Genomic DNA, 17,928 nt, shown 5'->3' on the forward strand with positions numbered 1-17,928 from the left:
CATTAAAGGGGTATTCCCATCTCAGACAATAGGGGCATATCGCTAGGATATGCCACCATTGTCTGATAGATAAGGGTCCCACCTCTGGAACTCACACCTATACTGAGAACGGAGTGGGGAAGGTGGAGGCCAGAGGACCCCAGGTTTTCTGGGGTCCGGCCACTGCCAAGCATTCTCCCCATAGGATTGAATGGGAGTGCACGGCGCTTGCGTGGCTACTGCTCCTATTCATTTCTCTAGGGCCAATGAAAATAGCCGAGCCAGTGCTCAGATATTTTCGACGGCCCCATAGAAATGAATGGAGGGTGGCTGCACATGTGCAGTGCACCCTCCACAATCTTCAAGTGTGCGTACTTGATGCAGTTGTGAGTCCCACAGGTGGGACCCGCACCTACCAGACAATAAGGGCATAGCTTAGCGATATGCCCCCATTGTTTGAAATGGGAATACCCCTTTAAAGCAACCTGGGCTTCCATAACACCTCAGCAGTGCCACAGACTGATTGCTTCCATGCCACTCCACATTGATGCAGTAATTCATGCAAAAGAGGCCCAGACCAAGTATTGGCTGCATATACTGTACATACTTTTAAGTAGGCCAACATTAAAAAGTTTCTTGTGCTTTTAGAAAGCAAAGTAGCTTGCATGTTTCTTTGAAGGTGGAAGCTTTGTGGGATGCTATAATTCTCATTGAAAATCTTGCTTCATTTTAAGTTAAAGGTTACTTTGGCAGTGTCCCTGTCTGAAGTTTGTCCAAAATAGTGAAATATGAAGGTGTTGTCTTTCTTTGCTATATTGATGATGTATTTGCAGGTGAATAGGAAGGAGCTGGAATTATAGCTACTTGCTGCGGCACAACAAGTAGGTAAACAGTAAGGCCTCATGCACACGACCGTATGTATTTTACGGATCGCAATAAACAGATCCGCAAAAAATACGGATGACATCTGTGTGCATTCCGTATTTTGCAGAAGGGAATAGCTGGTCCTAATTTAACAGTACTATCCTTTTCCATAATTCGGACAATAATAGGACATGCTCTATTTTTTGGCTGAACGGAAATACGGACATACGGGAACAGAATGCACATGGAGTCACTTCCGTTTTTTTGTAAACCCATTGAAATGAATGGTTCCGTATACGATCCGCAAAAAAAATTGAACGGACATTGATAGAAAATACGTTTGTGTGCATGAGGCCTAAGGCAGTAGCAATATGTTCACTGCATTACTTTCACACAGTAATGCAGTGAACATGGCCAGATGAAGCGTGGACAATGCGAAACGGCCGTCGCCATGTAACTTGCGATTGTATTATGTTTTGGTTAGGTGAGTGCCGCCATTCATCTTTATTTATTGGTTACTTTCACACAGAGATTGTCAGAGATGCCACCCTGCCTCTTAACCCCTTCACGCATTTTCACATACATGTACGTTAGGGAATGCGACTTCTTGCCGCATCCTCACGTGTATGAACGTGATGTGATCGGGCGGGTGAAGAAGCTGCACGCGCCTGATCCGCAGCACAGGCACAGCTGTTACTGATAGCTGGGTCCCTGCTGCATCCGCCAGCATCGCTGACCGCAGCACGTGCGGGGTATACAGAGGGAGGGGACTCCCTCTGACTCCATCAGCCCCCAGCACTGCACTAAATTCAAGAGAAACCACGGCACACAAGTATTGTTGCATGAGCTTCTTATTTTATTTTGTTATTTTTTTATATATCATCGATCTAGAAGAGACAATGTTAAGTCACTGGCCAACATTTTGATCTAACCTAGACCTTGTTCACGGCCTTGGACATCGTAAAGGGTAGTGTGCAGCGATGCGCTGACAGGGGGGCCGGTGGTTGCCATGGCAACCCCGATCCCTTCCACAGGCATCGGAACCTGCCAGCTATGGGAGCCCAGGAGATCCAGCCTGAGGGCTGGGTCTCCTAGGCAACTGTCAGGGTCTTACTGTGTAAGACGCTGACAGTTCAGTTCAGTACAATACTAAATGTATTGTACTGAATTAACACATGAATCAAACCCTGAAAAGGTGAAGTCTCACAGTGGGACAATTAAAAAAATAAAAAAAGGGAAAAAGTGTGTTTTTATACAAAAAAAATTAAGTTAAAAGTAAAAAAAAAAAAGCCCCCTCACCATAAAATAGTGTTAAAAAAAAAAAAAAAAACAGACATATTAGGTATCACCGCGTCCGTAAAGACCTGGTCTATAAAAATGTAACATAATCTACCACCTCAGGTGAACGCTGTAAAAAAAAAAAAAAAAAAAAAAAAAAAAAAAAAGAGCAAAAAATGAATTTTTCTGTCACCTTACATCACAAAAAGTGCAGTTTCAAGCTATCAAAAAGACATATGTACCCCAAAATAGTACCAATCAAACAGTCATCTCTTCCCGCAAGCAATGAGACCCTAACTAAGATAATGACCCAAAAGATAAAAAAAAATATGGCTTTCAGAAAATGGAGACACTAAAACATGATTTATTTTTCTTCAAAAATGCTTTATTGTGTAAAACTGATATAAACCTAATCATCTTCTCTATAAAATATCACATGATCTATCCCCTCAGGCAAACGCAATAAAAAATTTTTTTACCAAAAATTCAATTTTTGGCACCATACCTCACAAAAAGTGTAATTCCAAGCGATCAAAAATACATATTTACCCCAATATAGTACCAATCAAACCATCATCTCTTCCCGCAAAACATGAGCCCCTACATAGGACAATCGCCCAAGCCAGTGGTCCCCAACCTTTTTTGCACCAAGAACCAGTTTCATGCAAGACAATTGGCCTGGTGCAGTGGCGTAACTAGAATTCTATGGGCCCCAGGGCAAACTTTGAATGTGGGCCCCCCAACCCTCCGTGGTAATAATAACCATGAGCACCGCCGTGCCCCTCATGTAGCCGACGGGGCATGGCGGTGCTCATGGTTATTATTGCCAAACTTTTGTCAGTGGCCCCCTTTCTTACTATATTTTATTTTGCCCCCACTCCTATAGATTAAATTTTTTGCCCCTCTCTGTATATATATATCATTTTCATTTTGCCCCCGCATTATTTGCTGCCCCTGCCCTCATATGGCCGGCATGGGCCCTCTTTCTGAATTCAGACATTAGTGTTGGTTATTACAACCGGCATTAATATCTGAATTTAGAAAGGGGGGGCCCACGCCGGCCATATGAGGGCAGGGCAGGGGCAGCAAATAATGAGGGGGCAAAATGAAAATGAAATGTATAGAGGGGCAAAAAATTTAATATATAGAGAGTTTGGGCAAAATGAAATATAGTGAGAGGGGGCCACTAACAAAACTTTGGCAATAATAACCCGGTTATTTTTGTCAATGTTTTGTCAGAGACCCCCTCTCTGCCTCTGCCCTGCCATCATATGGCCGGTGCGGGCCCCCCCTTTCTAAATTCAGACATTAGTGCCACTGATCATCATCTCTCCCCTATCCCCCCCGTACTTGCGGGCTGTGGCGGGTTTCAGTTCGGTGCGAAATTTGTAGCTCTGCCAGCAGTGATCCCGCGAGACCCGCCGCAGGAGGTCACAGATCTCGCGGGATTATGACAGGTTATGAAAAGCAGCGACACTTAAAATATAGGGAGGGCCCGAAAAGAAAAGCAATTAAGAGCAACAGGTAGCCATCCCCTTGTGATGTCACAGCTAGGCAGAGCCCTATAAAACCTTGTTCCCGTGCAGTTGCAGCCATTTTCCTGTGAGATGAGCATAGGGAGAGATGTGACAAGACGCTCAGGCCAAACTATTAACAAAGAGTGTAGGGCAATGTTGGAGAGGGAGAATGCAGGGAGAGCGTAGGGAGAGCGTAGGATACTGCAGAACTACAGACTCCACTGCAATTTATCTCCGCGTGCAGTGCACCAACAGTCATAGCTAATCCATTCTGTTAGCTATAGACTTACTGTGCCATCAGGATTACAGGCAGGTCTAATTTATCACCATGTACACAAGTGTGCAGCGAATCAATATTATAGTTAATCCATTCTGTTAGCTGTAGAGTTATTGTGCGTCAGTATTACAGGCCACTGTTACTTTTAGGTAGATCGGCCTGGGTATATCTGATTTATAGAGATTTGTGACAACTTAATTTGTAACTAATCAAATTTCTTGTCGAACTTCAGTGAAGCTGCCGAATCAAAATTTTCAAAAGTTCGATAATTTATAATTACTGTACACAGAATTTAGATTATGTGCTGCATTCTGGTTAAGGTCTGAAATATGCATGCTGTCATTCGCTATTCTTTGCTTTTCCTTACGCCACAAAAACCACAGCTGATCACAAAAGACGCCTTTACTTATTGTGTCTTTTTGTTAGTGGCAAAAACACCAGATCCAAAGGGGAGAGGAAAATAAGCTGATGTCAGGCTCCTCTTATCTCCTGTGGAAACAATGGAAATCAGTTTGACCAATATACGAGGTGAATGAATACCCTTGGGCTTCATTCACACGACAATGAAAAACGTCCGTGTGATGGCTGTCATTTTAATGGATGTCACGCGGCCGTTTTCAGAACTATTGCAGTATATGGGGTACATTTACTAAGACCAGCTTATTACGCCGGTCTTAGTTTCCTCCTTGTGCTGCCGTTAGATTCATCTAATTTAGCTGCCATAGCTGCCATAGTTTTTGCTAACATTTACTCCAGGCATAAATGTGAGTAAATTTGCCGGGGCTGGAGTCGTGGTCCCGACATTCCCCAGTCCCACCATAGTCATGCCCAACTGGCTTACTCAGCGTAAAACTGGTCGTGTGACTAATCACTGAATACCCACTCAGCGGGTTAAAAAAGAGGATTTCTGACTATTTTATGCCTAAAATAATCACAGGTTCATTAGTAAATATGCCCCGTTGGATCTATTCACACAGGGCCAATTTTTTTAACGGCCCGTGAATAGCAGCCGTTAATTATACTAGAATTTTGGTGAGCAAAAAACTGCTAAACTTGGAGTATGCCATTTTTGCACAAAGATGGACGACCATTTGCCTTTTATGCCACTTTTGAAAAATGGCTGGCAAAGTGGGCATAGTTAGCTACAGTATGCTAAATAGCTTCATCTTAGATTTATTAACTGCAACTTTTTAAAAAGGTACAAAAATGCACAATTTTACTCCAATAGGGAGTGACGTACAAAAACTGGGATAAGATGTCTACACAAAAAATGTTGAGGCACATTTACTAAGACCGGCTTTTTATGCCGGTTTTAGTTTCCCCCTCTGCACTGCCATAAGATTAGGTTTACTTATGATGAGGGGTGTGCCTTTTCATAAACTAGGTGAATCAAATGCAGTCCATGTGCCTGGTGAAAAAAAACTACGGCAGCTAGGGTTGCCACGCGTACGGGAATGACCCAGAGAGTCCGGGTTTGTAATCCTGTGCCCGGGTACAAGCCTTTCTCAGACCCGGGCACATCGATCAGCTGGGAGTGATGCGATGCTAGCCCAGGGCGGCGCTGACTTTAGACATGCCCACCCTCCCTCCTTTCTGTTCGGGTTTGGTTTTAAGAAAAGTTGGCAACCCTAACGCCAGCCAACTTTTATGTCTGTTTCCAGGCGTAAATGTTAGGCCTCATGCACACGGCCGTCTTGTGCCCGTGGCCGTATTGCAGCCCGCATATGGAAGGTCCGCAATACATGGGCACCAGCCCATGTGCACTCCGCATCACGGATGCAGACCCATTCACTTGAATGGGTCCGCAGTCACGGAGATGTGGAACGGAAGCACGGATCGAAACACCGCAAAAGCACTACGGAGTGTTTCCGTAGTGTTTCTGTCCGTGCCTCCGCACCGCAATAAAATAGAACTTGTTCTATTTTTTTGCGGTCGTACGGATCACTGACACATTCAAGTTGAATCGGTCTCAATCCATCCCGGTCGCTGCATGGACATTGCCCGTGCATTGGGGAACGCAAATTGTGATCTCCAATGCACGGAATGGACGCACAAGAGCCGTGTTCATGATGACTTAGTATTAATCCTGGCTCCCGACATATGCCCGCTCTACCCCCATTCCTCTCAATTGCTTAGCAATTATTTAGTCTGTGTGACTAAATATTGTCGCGAGACCGGTTTAAAAGGTCCTAGTGAACAAGTAGTAAGTCCAGCTCACGTCATGTGCGCAGTACGAGCCAAGGCAAACTCCAGCATAGGGGTGGGCGATATGGACTAAAATCTATATTGCGATATAATTTTAAGCATGTGCGATATGCGATATATTGTTTTCTATATTGGGGGGGGTGTTTAAATTTTATTTTTTTTACTTTTTATTTATTAACTATTGGCCTCCTTAAGGGCTAGAACCCTTGTCATATTCACCCTAATAGAGCTCTATTAGGGTGAATAGGACTTTACACTCTCCCTGCTGCCCTGTGCATAGTGCACACAACAGCAGGGAGCTGACCATGGCGCCAGCCTCTCATGTGCCCCCCCAGCCTTTGATCTGCTCCCCCAGCCTCTTATCTGCCCCCCAGCCTCTTATCTGCCCCCCAGCCTCTTATCTGCCCCCCCTAGCCTCTGATCTGCCCCCCTAGCCTCTGATCTGCCCCCCCAGCCTCTGATCTGCCCCCCCAGCCTCTGATCTGCCTCCCCCAGCCTCTGATCTGCCTCCCCCAGCCTCTGATCTGCCCCCCCCCAGCCTCTGATCTTCTCCCCAGCCTCTGATCTGCCCCCCTTCCCCAGCCTCTGATCTTCTCCCCCAGCTTCTGATCTGCCCCCTCTGGTAAACCCCCCCCTCCCTCCCTCCCCAGTATTAATCATTGGTGGCAGTGGCCACAGGGTCCCCCTCCTCCCCCCCATCATTGGTGGCAGTTTGCAGTTCCGATCGGAGCCCCAGCAGTGTAATGCTGGGGCTCCGATCGGTTACCATGGCAGCCAGGAGTCACGCTACTGAAGTCCTGGCTGCCATGGTATGTTAGTGAGCAGAGAGCAGCATTATACTCACGTGCACTGTGGCCGCCGGTCGCTCCTTCTTCTCATAGGTCTGTGCGGCACATTGCTAATGCTGTAAGCATTAGCAATCCGCCGCACAGACAGAAGAAGGAGTGACCGGTGGCCACAGCGCACGTGAGTATAATGCGCTGCTCTCTGCTCACTAACATACCATGGCAGCCAGGACTTCAGTAGCGTGACTCCTGGCTGCCATGGTAACCGATCGGAGCCCTAGCATTACACTGCTGGGGCTCCGATCGGAACTGCAAACTGCCACCAATGATGGGGGGGAGGAGGGGGTCCCTGTGGGATATGGCCGGCACATTCATTGGTAGCGCAGTGGCCACAGTCCCGCCCCTCCTCCTCCTACTTTGTCCTCATTAGTTTTCAGCGGCAGCCGCGCACAGTGGGGAGGGATTCCCTCCTCCTCCCCCCTCCTCCTCCCCCCCGCTGTGCCGGCCCGCTCAGGAGAAAATGATCATATCGCGGTCCGGCGATATAGGCGATATGGCGAAAATCCATACCGTGGCCCAAATTCATATCGCATATCGCCTATATCGCCCACCCCTACTCCAGCATACATAAAAATCAAAAAAGAAAGTGATCCAGCACCGGAACAATTCTGTTCAGGTTGTGATAAACTTACAAGATGTAGCAGGGGTAACACACACACTCTTAACTCACATTTCTTAACTCATCGTGTTATCTTGAAACAAAAGCAATTGCTTAACGCATTAAGTTCACTTAACATGTCTCATACAGCATGTGTGTTACCCCTGCTACATCCGTATGCTCCTCCCTCTCCAATCCATAGGAAGAAACAGCTAGAGGGGGAGGGAGAAATGTAGCCCAAAGGTAGAACAAGAAAATTACAGTAGATCAGGTGAGAGAATCAAAACAGAATAAAGATAAGAATGAAAAAGAAACAGGAATGAAAGGGAGAGCAAAAGATAAACCCCCAAACCTGTACACTGTTACACTTATTAGCTTTAGGAACAATAATCAACCCTTTACAATATAGACTGGGCACAAATATATAAAACATAAAACCGCATCATGTGTATGGCCACTTTCACACGGGCATGATTTCCACGTGGGTGCAATGCGTGAGGTCAACGCACTGCACCCGCACTGAATCCGGACCAATTTATTTCTATGGGGCTGTGCACATGAGCGGTGATTCACGCATCACTTTTGCATTGCGTGAAAATCGCAGCATGCTATATGCTGTGCGTTTTTCACGCAACGCAGCCTGCAGAAAGTAGAGAAGCTGGGCTGTGCGAACAAGTAGATTAAGGTGAGTTAAATTATATATTTTTTTTTTAACCCCTCCAGCCCTATTTTACTAAGCATTCTGTATTAAGAATGCTATTATTTTCCCTTATAACCATGTTATAAGGGAAAATAATACAATCTATACAACACCTAACCCAAACCCGAACTTCTGTGAAGAAGTTCGGGTTTGGGTACCAAACATGCCGATTTTTCTCACGCGCGTGCAAAACACATTAAAATGTTTTGCACTCGCGCGGAAAAATCTTGCATTTTCCCGCGACGCACCCGGATCTTATCCGGCCCAAATCCATGACGCCCGGCCGTATATTACGGTTATGTTTTGTTATAAAATGGACCGCTGCAATAGAGGTAACCAAAGCTTGGGGGTCCTCAATATAATTGAGATGTTCCTGCAGTTGTGACTATTTTTGGGACTAAAATAGTCCCAAGTCCCTTAATAAATGATCCCCTACCTGCATTTATTTTGGCATTTTATTAGCAGCAAAAAATTTCAGAGCCAAATTCATGTGTTTAAGGACCTAAACATGCCTTTTCATAAATTAGGCGCATCCTTCGACAGCACATTCACAAAGGTCAGCGTTTTATGCTAGTCTTGGATTCCCCCCTTTTTTGTCAAAGGAAGCACCTTATTTAGGACGAAGCATGCGACTTGTCATAAATTAGGCGCATCTTCAGCAGTCCATACGCCTGGGGTAAAAACTACTCTAGACGCTCACTGGAGTAGTTTTTCCCCAACATTTACACCTGGTTTCCAGGTTTAAATACAAGTACATTTGTCAAAAAGGGGGGCCTGATGCCCTGGCCTGACCCCTATTACGCCCCCGCCACTTCTTCTCCACTCCCAAGTGGCAAAATAGAGGCAAAATACTGTCGCACAGGCATTTAAAAAGTGGCAAAAAAGGGTTGTGTGGCTTCTAGAGTTGAGCGAACACCTGGATGTTCGGGTTCGAGAAGTTCGGCCGAACATCCCGGAAATGTTCGGGTTCGGGATCCGAACCCGATCCGAACTTCGTCCCGAACCCGAACCCCATTGAAGTCAATGGGGACCCGAACTTTTCGGCACTAAAAAGGCTGTAAAACAGCCCAGGAAAGAGCTAGAGGGCTGCAAAAGGCAGCAACATGTAGGTAAATCCCCTGCAAACAAATGTGGATAGGGAAATGAATTAAAATAAAAATTAAATAAATAAAAATTAACCAAAATCAATTGGAGAGAGGTTCCATAGCAGAGAATCTGGCTTCCCGTCACCCACCACTGGAACAGTCCATTCTCAGATATTTAGGCCCCGGCACCCAGGCAGAGGAGAGAGGTCCCGTAACAGAGAATCTGTCTTCATGTCAGCAGAGAATTAGTCTGCATGTCATAGCAGAGAATGAGGCTTCACGTCAGCCACCACTGCAACAGTCCATTGGCATATATTTAGGCCCAGCACCCAGGCAGAGGAGGGAGGTCCCGTAACAGAGAATCTGTCTTCATGTCAGCAGAGAATTAGTCTGCATGTCATAGCAGAGAATGAGGCTTCACGTCAGCCACCACTGCAACAGTCCATTGGCATATATTTAGGCCCAGCACACACACAGGCAGAGGAGAGAGGTCCCGTAACAGAGAATCTGGCTTCATGTCAGCAGAGAATCAGTCTGCATGTCATAGCAGAGAATGAGGCTTCACGTCAGCCACCACTGCAACAGTCCATTGGCATATATTTAGGCCCAGCACACACACAGGCAGAGGAGAGAGGTCCCGTAACAGAGAATCTGGCTTCATGTCAGCAGAGAATCAGTCTGCATGTCATAGCAGAGAATGAGGCTTCACGTCAGCCACCACTGCAACAGTCCATTGGCATATATTTAGGCCCAGCACCCAGGCAGAGGAGGGAGGTCCCGTAACAGAGAATCTGTCTTCATGTCAGCAGAGAATTAGTCTGCATGTCATAGCAGAGAATGAGGCTTCACGTCAGCCACCACTGCAACAGTCCATTGGCATATATTTAGGCCCAGCACACACACAGGCAGAGGAGAGAGGTCCCGTAACAGAGAATCTGGCTTCATGTCAGCAGAGAATCAGTCTGCATGTCATAGCAGAGAATGAGGCTTCACGTCAGCCACCACTGCAACAGTCCATTGGCATATATTTAGGCCCAGCACACACACAGGCAGAGGAGAGAGGTCCCGTAACAGAGAATCTGGCTTCATGTCAGCAGAGAATCAGTCTGCATGTCATAGCAGAGAATGAGGCTTCACGTCAGCCACCACTGCAACAGTCCATTGGCATATATTTAGGCCCAGCACCCAGGCAGAGGAGGGAGGTCCCGTAACAGAGAATCTGTCTTCATGTCAGCAGAGAATTAGTCTGCATGTCATAGCAGAGAATGAGGCTTCACGTCAGCCACCACTGCAACAGTCCATTGGCATATATTTAGGCCCAGCACCCAGGCAGAGGAGGGAGGTCCCGTAACAGAGAATCTGTCTTCATGTCAGCAGAGAATTAGTCTGCATGTCATAGCAGAGAATGAGGCTTCACGTCAGCCACCACTGGAACAGTCCATTCTCAGATATTTAGGCCCCGGCACCCAGGCAGAGGAGAGAGGTCCCGTAACAGAGAATCTGTCTTCATGTCAGCAGAGAATTAGTCTGCATGTCATAGCAGAGAATGAGGCTTCACGTCAGCCACCACTGCAACAGTCCATTGGCATATATTTAGGCCCAGCACCCAGGCAGAGGAGAGAGGTCCCGTAACAGACAATCTGGCTTCATGTCAGCAGAGAATCAGTCTGCATGTCATAGCAGAGAATCAGGCTTCACGTCACCCACCACTGCAACAGTCCATTGTCATAAATTTAGGCCCAGCACTAGTGTTGAGCGGCATGTCCCATATTCGAATTCGCGAAATTTTGTGAATATTCGAAAGAATATTCGTAAAATATTCGCGATTATTCAAATTCGTTATTATTTCGCATATGCGATAATTCGAATTATCGCATAATACATATGCTATGCAAAATTCACATGTGCGCTAATGAAATCGCCTTACGAAGATTCGCAACTCAATTCAATCACTAATGTATGAATGCAATGCCCTTTGCCTCTGTTCTGGGACAAGTGTAGATATTCGCATGTGCGCTAATAAAATCGCCTTACGAAGATTCGCACCTCAATCACTTTCTAGGGAATGTGAGACTTTTGGGAATCAATCGAGATACAGTGGGGGGTGATGACAGTAGTTGACAGAGTACAGATCAATGTAATCTGTAAGGTGGAAAGTAAAATAAAAAATACGAATATTCGTAAATCGACTTTTACGAAGTTCTACGTATTCGCGAATATGGTGCTATACTATATGAATGCACAGGCCTTTGCCTCTCTGTTCTGGGGACAAGTGTAGATATTTGCATTTGCGTTAATAAAATCGCCTTACGAAGATTCGCAGCTCAATTCAATCACTAATGTATGAATGCAAAGCCCTTTGCCTCTGTTCTGGGACAAGTGTAGATATTCGCATGTGCGCTAATAAAATCGCCTTACGAAGATTCGCAACTCAATTCACTAATGTATGAATGCAAAGCCCTTTGCCTCTGTTCTGGGACGTGCCGATATTCGCATGTGCGCTAATAAAATCGCCTTACGAAGATTCGCGCCTCAATCACTTTCTAGGCAATGTGAGTAAGATCTGAGCTGTTGGACCTTTGGGAAACAATCAATTATATGTGTACTGTAATTTTGTGGGGGGGGGGGGGGAAACAAAAAACGAATATTCGTTTTTACGAATATATAGCACTATATTCGAAATATTCGCGAAATCGCGAAGTTGCGATATTCGCGAAAAAAATTTGCTTTTCGAATATTCGCGCTCAACACTACCCAGCACCCAGGCAGAGGAGAGAGGTCCCGTAACAGAGAATCTGGCTTCATGTCAGCAGAGAATCAGTCTTCATATCATAGCAGAGAATCAGGCTTCACGTCACCCACCACTGTAAGAGTCAATTTTCATAAATTTAGGCCCAGAACCCAGGCAGAGGAGAAAGGTCCCGTAACAGACAATCTGGCTTCATGTCAGCAGAGAATCAGTCTTCATATCATAGCAGAGAATCAGGCTTCACGTCACCCACCACTGCAACAGTCAATTGTCATAAATTTAGGCCCAGCACCCAGGCAGAGGAGAGAGCTCCCGTAACAGAGGATCTGGCTTCATGTCAGCAGAGAATCAGTCTGCATGTCATAGCAGAGAATGAGGCTTCACGTCACCCACCACTGCAACAGTCCATTGGCATATATTTAGGCCTAGCACACAGGCAGAGCAGAGAGGTCCCGTAACAGACAATCTGGCTTCATGTCAGCAGAGAATCAGTCTGCATGTCATAGCAGAGAATGAGGCTTCACGTCACCCACCACTGCAACAGTCCATTGGCATATATTTAGGCCTAGCACACAGGCAGAGCAGAGAGGTCCCGTAACAGACAATCTGGCTTCATGTCAGCAGAGAATCAGTCTGCATGTCATAGCAGAGAATGAGGCTTCACGTCACCCACCACTGCAACAGTCCATTGGCATATATTTAGGCCTAGCACACAGGCAGAGCAGAGAGGTCCCGTAACAGACAATCTGGCTTCATGTCAGCAGAGAATCAGTCTGCATGTCATAGCAGAGAATGAGGCTTCACGTCACCCACCACTGCAACAGTCCATTGGCATATATTTAGGCCTAGCACACAGGCAGAGCAGAGAGGTCCCGTAACAGACAATCTGGCTTCATGTCAGCAGAGAATCAGTCTGCATGTCATAGCAGAGAATGAGGCTTCACGTCACCCACCACTGCAACAGTCCATTGGCATATATTTAGGCCTAGCACACAGGCAGAGCAGAGAGGTCCCGTAACAGACAATCTGGCTTCATGACAGCAGAGAATCAGTCTGCATGTCATAGCAGAGAATGAGGCTTCACGTCAGCCACCACTGCAACAGTCCATTGGCATATATTTAGGCCTAGCACACAGGCAGAGCAGAGAGGTCCCGTAACAGACAATCTGGCTTCATGACAGCAGAGAATCAGTCTGCATGTCATAGCAGAGAATCAGGCTTCACGTCAGCCACCACTGCAACAGTCCATTGTCATAAATTTAGGCCCAGCACCCAGGCAGAGGAGAGAGGTCCCGTAACAGAGAATCTGGCTTCATGTCAGCAGAGAATCAGTCTTCATATCATAGCAGAGAATCAGGCTTCACGTCACCCACCACTGTAAGAGTCAATTTTCATAAATTTAGGCCCAGAACCCAGGCAGAGGAGAAAGGTCCCGTAACAGACAATCTGGCTTCATGTCAGCAGAGAATCAGTCTTCATATCATAGCAGAGAATCAGGCTTCACGTCACCCACCACTGCAACAGTCAATTTTCATAAATTTAGGCCCAGAACCCAGGCAGAGGAGAAAGGTCCCGTAACAGACAATCTGGCTTCATGTCAGCAGAGAATCAGTCTTCATATCATAGCAGAGAATCAGGCTTCACGTCACCCACCACTGCAACAGTCAATTGTCATAAATTTAGGCCCAGCACCCAGGCAGAGGAGAGAGCTCCCGTAACAGAGGATCTGGCTTCATGTCAGCAGAGAATCAGTCTGCATGTCATAGCAGAGAATGAGGCTTCACGTCACCCACCACTGCAACAGTCCATTGGCATATATTTAGGCCTAGCACACAGGCAGAGGAGAGGTTCATTCAACTTTGGGTAGCCTCGCAATATAATGGTAAAATGAAAATAAAAATAGGATTGAATGAGGAAGTGCCCTGGAGTCCAATAATATATGGTTATGGGGAGGTAGTTAATGTCTAATCTGGACAAGGGACGGACAGGTCCTGTGGGATCCATGCCTGGTTCATTTTTATGAACGTCAGCTTGTCCACATTGGCTGTAGACAGGCGGCTGCGTTTGTCTGTAATGACGCCCCCTGCCGTGCTGAATACACGTTCAGACAAAACGCTGGCTGCCGGGCAGGCCAGCACCTCCAAGGCATAAAAGGCTAGCTCTGGCCACGTGGACAATTTAGAGACCCAGAAGTTGAATGGGGCCGAACCATCAGTCAGTACGTGGAGGGGTGTGCACACGTACTGTTCCACCATGTTAGTGAAATGTTGCCTCCTGCTAACACGTTGCGTATCAGGTGGTGGTGCAGTTAGCTGTGGCGTGTTGACAAAAGTTTTCCACATCTCTGCCATGCTAACCCTGCCCTCAGAGGAGCTGGCCGTGACACAGCTGCCTTGGCGACCTCTTGCTCCTCCTCTGCCTTGGCCTTGGGCTTCCACTTGTTCCCCTGTGACATTTGGGAATGCTCTCAGTAGCGTGTCTACCAACGTGCGCTTGTACTCGCGCATCTTCCTATCACGCTCCAGTGCAGGAAGTAAGGTGGGCACATTGTCTTTGTAGCGTGGATCCAGCAGGGTGGCAACCCAGTAGTCCGCACAGGTTAAAATGTGGGCAACTCTGCTGTCGTTGCGCAGGCACTGCAGCATGTAGTCGCTCATGTGTGCCAGGCTGCCCAGGGATAAGGACAAGCTGTCCTCTGTGGGAGGCGTATCGTCATCGTCCTGCCTTTCCCCCCAGCCACGCACCAGTGATGGACCCGAGCTGCGTTGGGTGCCACCCCGCTGTGACCATGCTTCATCCTCATCCTCCTCCACCTCCTCCTCATCCTCGTCCTCCTCGTCCTCCAGTAGTGGGCCCTGGCTGGCCACATTTGTACCTGGCCTCTGCTGTTGCCAAAAACCTCCCTCTGAGTCACTTCGAAGAGACTGGCCTGAAAGTGCTAAAAATGACCCCTCTTCCTCCTCCTCCTCCTCCTCCTCCTGGGCCACCTCCTCTTCCATCATCGCCCTAAGTGTTTTCTCAAGGAGACATAGAAGTGGTATTGTAACGCTGATAACGGTGTCATCGCCACTGGCCATGTTGGTGGAGTACTCGAAACAGCGCAACAGGGCACACAGGTCTCGCATGGAGGCCCAGTCATTGGTGGTGAAGTGGTGCTGTTCTGTAGTGCGACTGACCCGTGCGTGCTGCAGCTGAAACTCCACTATGGCCTGCTGCTGCTCGCACAGTCTGTCCAGCATGTGCAAGGTGGAGTTCCACCTGGTGGGCACGTCGCATATGAGGCGGTGAGCGGGAAGGCCGAAGTTACGCTGTAGCGCAGACAGGCGAGCAGCAGCAGGATGTGAACGCCGGAAGCGCGAACAGACGGCCCGCACTTTATGCAGCAGCTCTGACATGTCGGGGTAGTTGTGAATGAACTTCTGCACCACCAAATTCAGCACATGCGCCAAGCAAGGGATGTGCGTCAAATTGGCTAGTCCCAGAGCTGCAACGAGATTTCGCCCATTATCACACACCACCAGGCCGGGCTTGAGGCTCACCGGCAGCAACCACTCGTCGGTCTGTTGTTCTATACCCCGCCACAACTCCTGTGCGGTGTGGGGCCTGTCCCCCAAACATATGAGTTTCAGAATGGCCTGCTGACGTTTACCCCGGGCTGTGCTGAAGTTGGTGGTGAAGGTGTGTGGCTGACTGGATGAGCAGGTGGAAGAAGAGGAGGAGGAAGCCGAGAAGGAGGAGGTGGCAACAGGAGGCAAAGAATGTTGCCCTGCGATCCTTGGCGGCGGAAGGACGTGCGCCAAACAGCTCTCCGCCTGGGGCCCAGCTGCCACTACATTTACCCAGTGTGCAGTTAGGGAGATATAGCGTCCCTGGCCGTGCTTACTGGTCCACGTATCTGTGGTCAGGTGGACCTTGCTACAGATGGCGTTGCGCAGTGCACACTTGATTTTATCGGATACTTGGTTGTGCAGGGAAGGCACGGCTCTCTTGGAGAAGTAGTGCCGGCTGGGAACAACATACTGTGGGACAGCAAGCGACATGAGCTGTTTGAAGCTGTCTGTGTCCACCAGCCTAAATGACAGCATTTCATAGGCCAGTAGTTTAGAAATGCTGGCATTCAGGGCCAGGGATCGAGGGTGGCTAGGTGGGAATTTACGCTTTCTATCAAATGTTTGTGAGATGGAGAGCTGAACGCTGGCGTGTGACATGGTTGAGACGCTTGGTGACGGAGGTGGTGGTGGTGGTGTTGGTGGTACATCCCCTGTTTGCTGGGCGGCAGGTGCCAACGTTCCTCCAGAGGCGGAGGAAGAGGCCGAGGCGGCAGCAGCAGAATAGGCCGAGGCGGCAGCAGCAGAAGAGGTAGCAGGGGGAGCCTGAGTGACTTCCTTGGTTTTAAGGTGTTTACTCCACTGCAGTTCATGCTTTGCATGCAGGTGCCTGGTCATGCAGGTTGTGCTCAGGTTCAGAACGTTAATGCCTCGCTTCAGGCTCTGATGGCACAGCGTGCAAACCACTCGGGTCTTGTCGTCAGCACATTGTTTGAAGAAGTGCCATGCCAGGGAACTCCTTGAAGCTGCCTTTGGGGTGCTCGGTCCCAGATGGCGGCGGTCAGTAGCAGGCGGAGTCTCTTGGCGGCGGGTGTTCTGCTTTTGCCCACTGCTCCCTCTTTTGCTACGCTGTTGGCTCGGTCTCACCACTGCCTCTTCCTCCGAACTGTGAAAGTCAGTGGCACGACCTTCATTCCATGTGGGGTCTAGGACCTCATCGTCCCCTGCATCGTCTTCCACCCAGTCTTGATCCCTGACCTCCTGTTCAGTCTGCACACTGCAGAAAGACGCAGCAGTTGGCACCTGTGTTTCGTCATCATCAGAGACATGCTGAGGTGGTATTCCCATGTCCTCATCATCAGGAAACATAAGTGGTTGTGCGTCAGTGCATTCTATGTCTTTCACCGCTGGGGAAGGGCTAGGTGGATGCCCTTGGGAAACCCTGCCAGCGGAGTCTTCAAACAGCATAAGAGACTGCTGCATAACTTGAGGCTGAGACAGTTTCCCTGGTATGCATGGGGGTGATGTGACAGACTGATGGGGTTGGTTTTCAGGCGCCATCTGTGCGCTTTCTGCAGAAGACTGGGTGGGAGATAATGTGAACGTGCTGGATCCACTGTCGGCCACCCAATTGACTAATGCCTGTACCTGCTCAGGCCTTACCATCCTTAGAACGGCATTGGGCCCCACCATATATCGCTGTAAATTCTGGCGGCTACTGGGACCTGAGGTAGTTGGTACACTAGGACGTGTGGATGTGGCAGAACGGCCACGTCCTCTCCCAGCACCAGAGGGTCCACTAACACCACCACGACCATGTCCACGTCCGCGTCCCTTACTAGATGTTTTTCTCATTGTTATGGTTCACCACAACAACAAATATATTATTTGGCCCAATGTATTGTATTCAAATTCAGCGGGATATAAATTTGAGGCCTAGTATTTAGGCGCTGGGTGACCGGTATGGATTTAGTGACAGAATTAGACTTGGAAATGCACAGAAGCGTGTGTGTGTGAAGTTATTCTGAATGACCCAATGTGCACCTTGAATATTATATACCCTTTTAGGGATAGATTTCAAATAGCTCTGATATAGCAGAAACCACTAAATTATGAAATTGCTAAATTGGGAATTGTACTTCAACCCAGAACAAAAAATGTGCTTTGACGGACACTAAATATCTTGCCCAGCAACAACAGTACAACGGTGGGTAACGAGAGATTTAGAGGGAATTAAATTTGAGGCCTAGTATTTAGGCGCTGGGTCACCGGTATGGATTTAGT

Source organism: Bufo gargarizans, chromosome 2, assembly GCF_014858855.1.
Source record: "Bufo gargarizans isolate SCDJY-AF-19 chromosome 2, ASM1485885v1, whole genome shotgun sequence".
Classification (NCBI taxonomy): domain Eukaryota; kingdom Metazoa; phylum Chordata; class Amphibia; order Anura; family Bufonidae; genus Bufo; species Bufo gargarizans.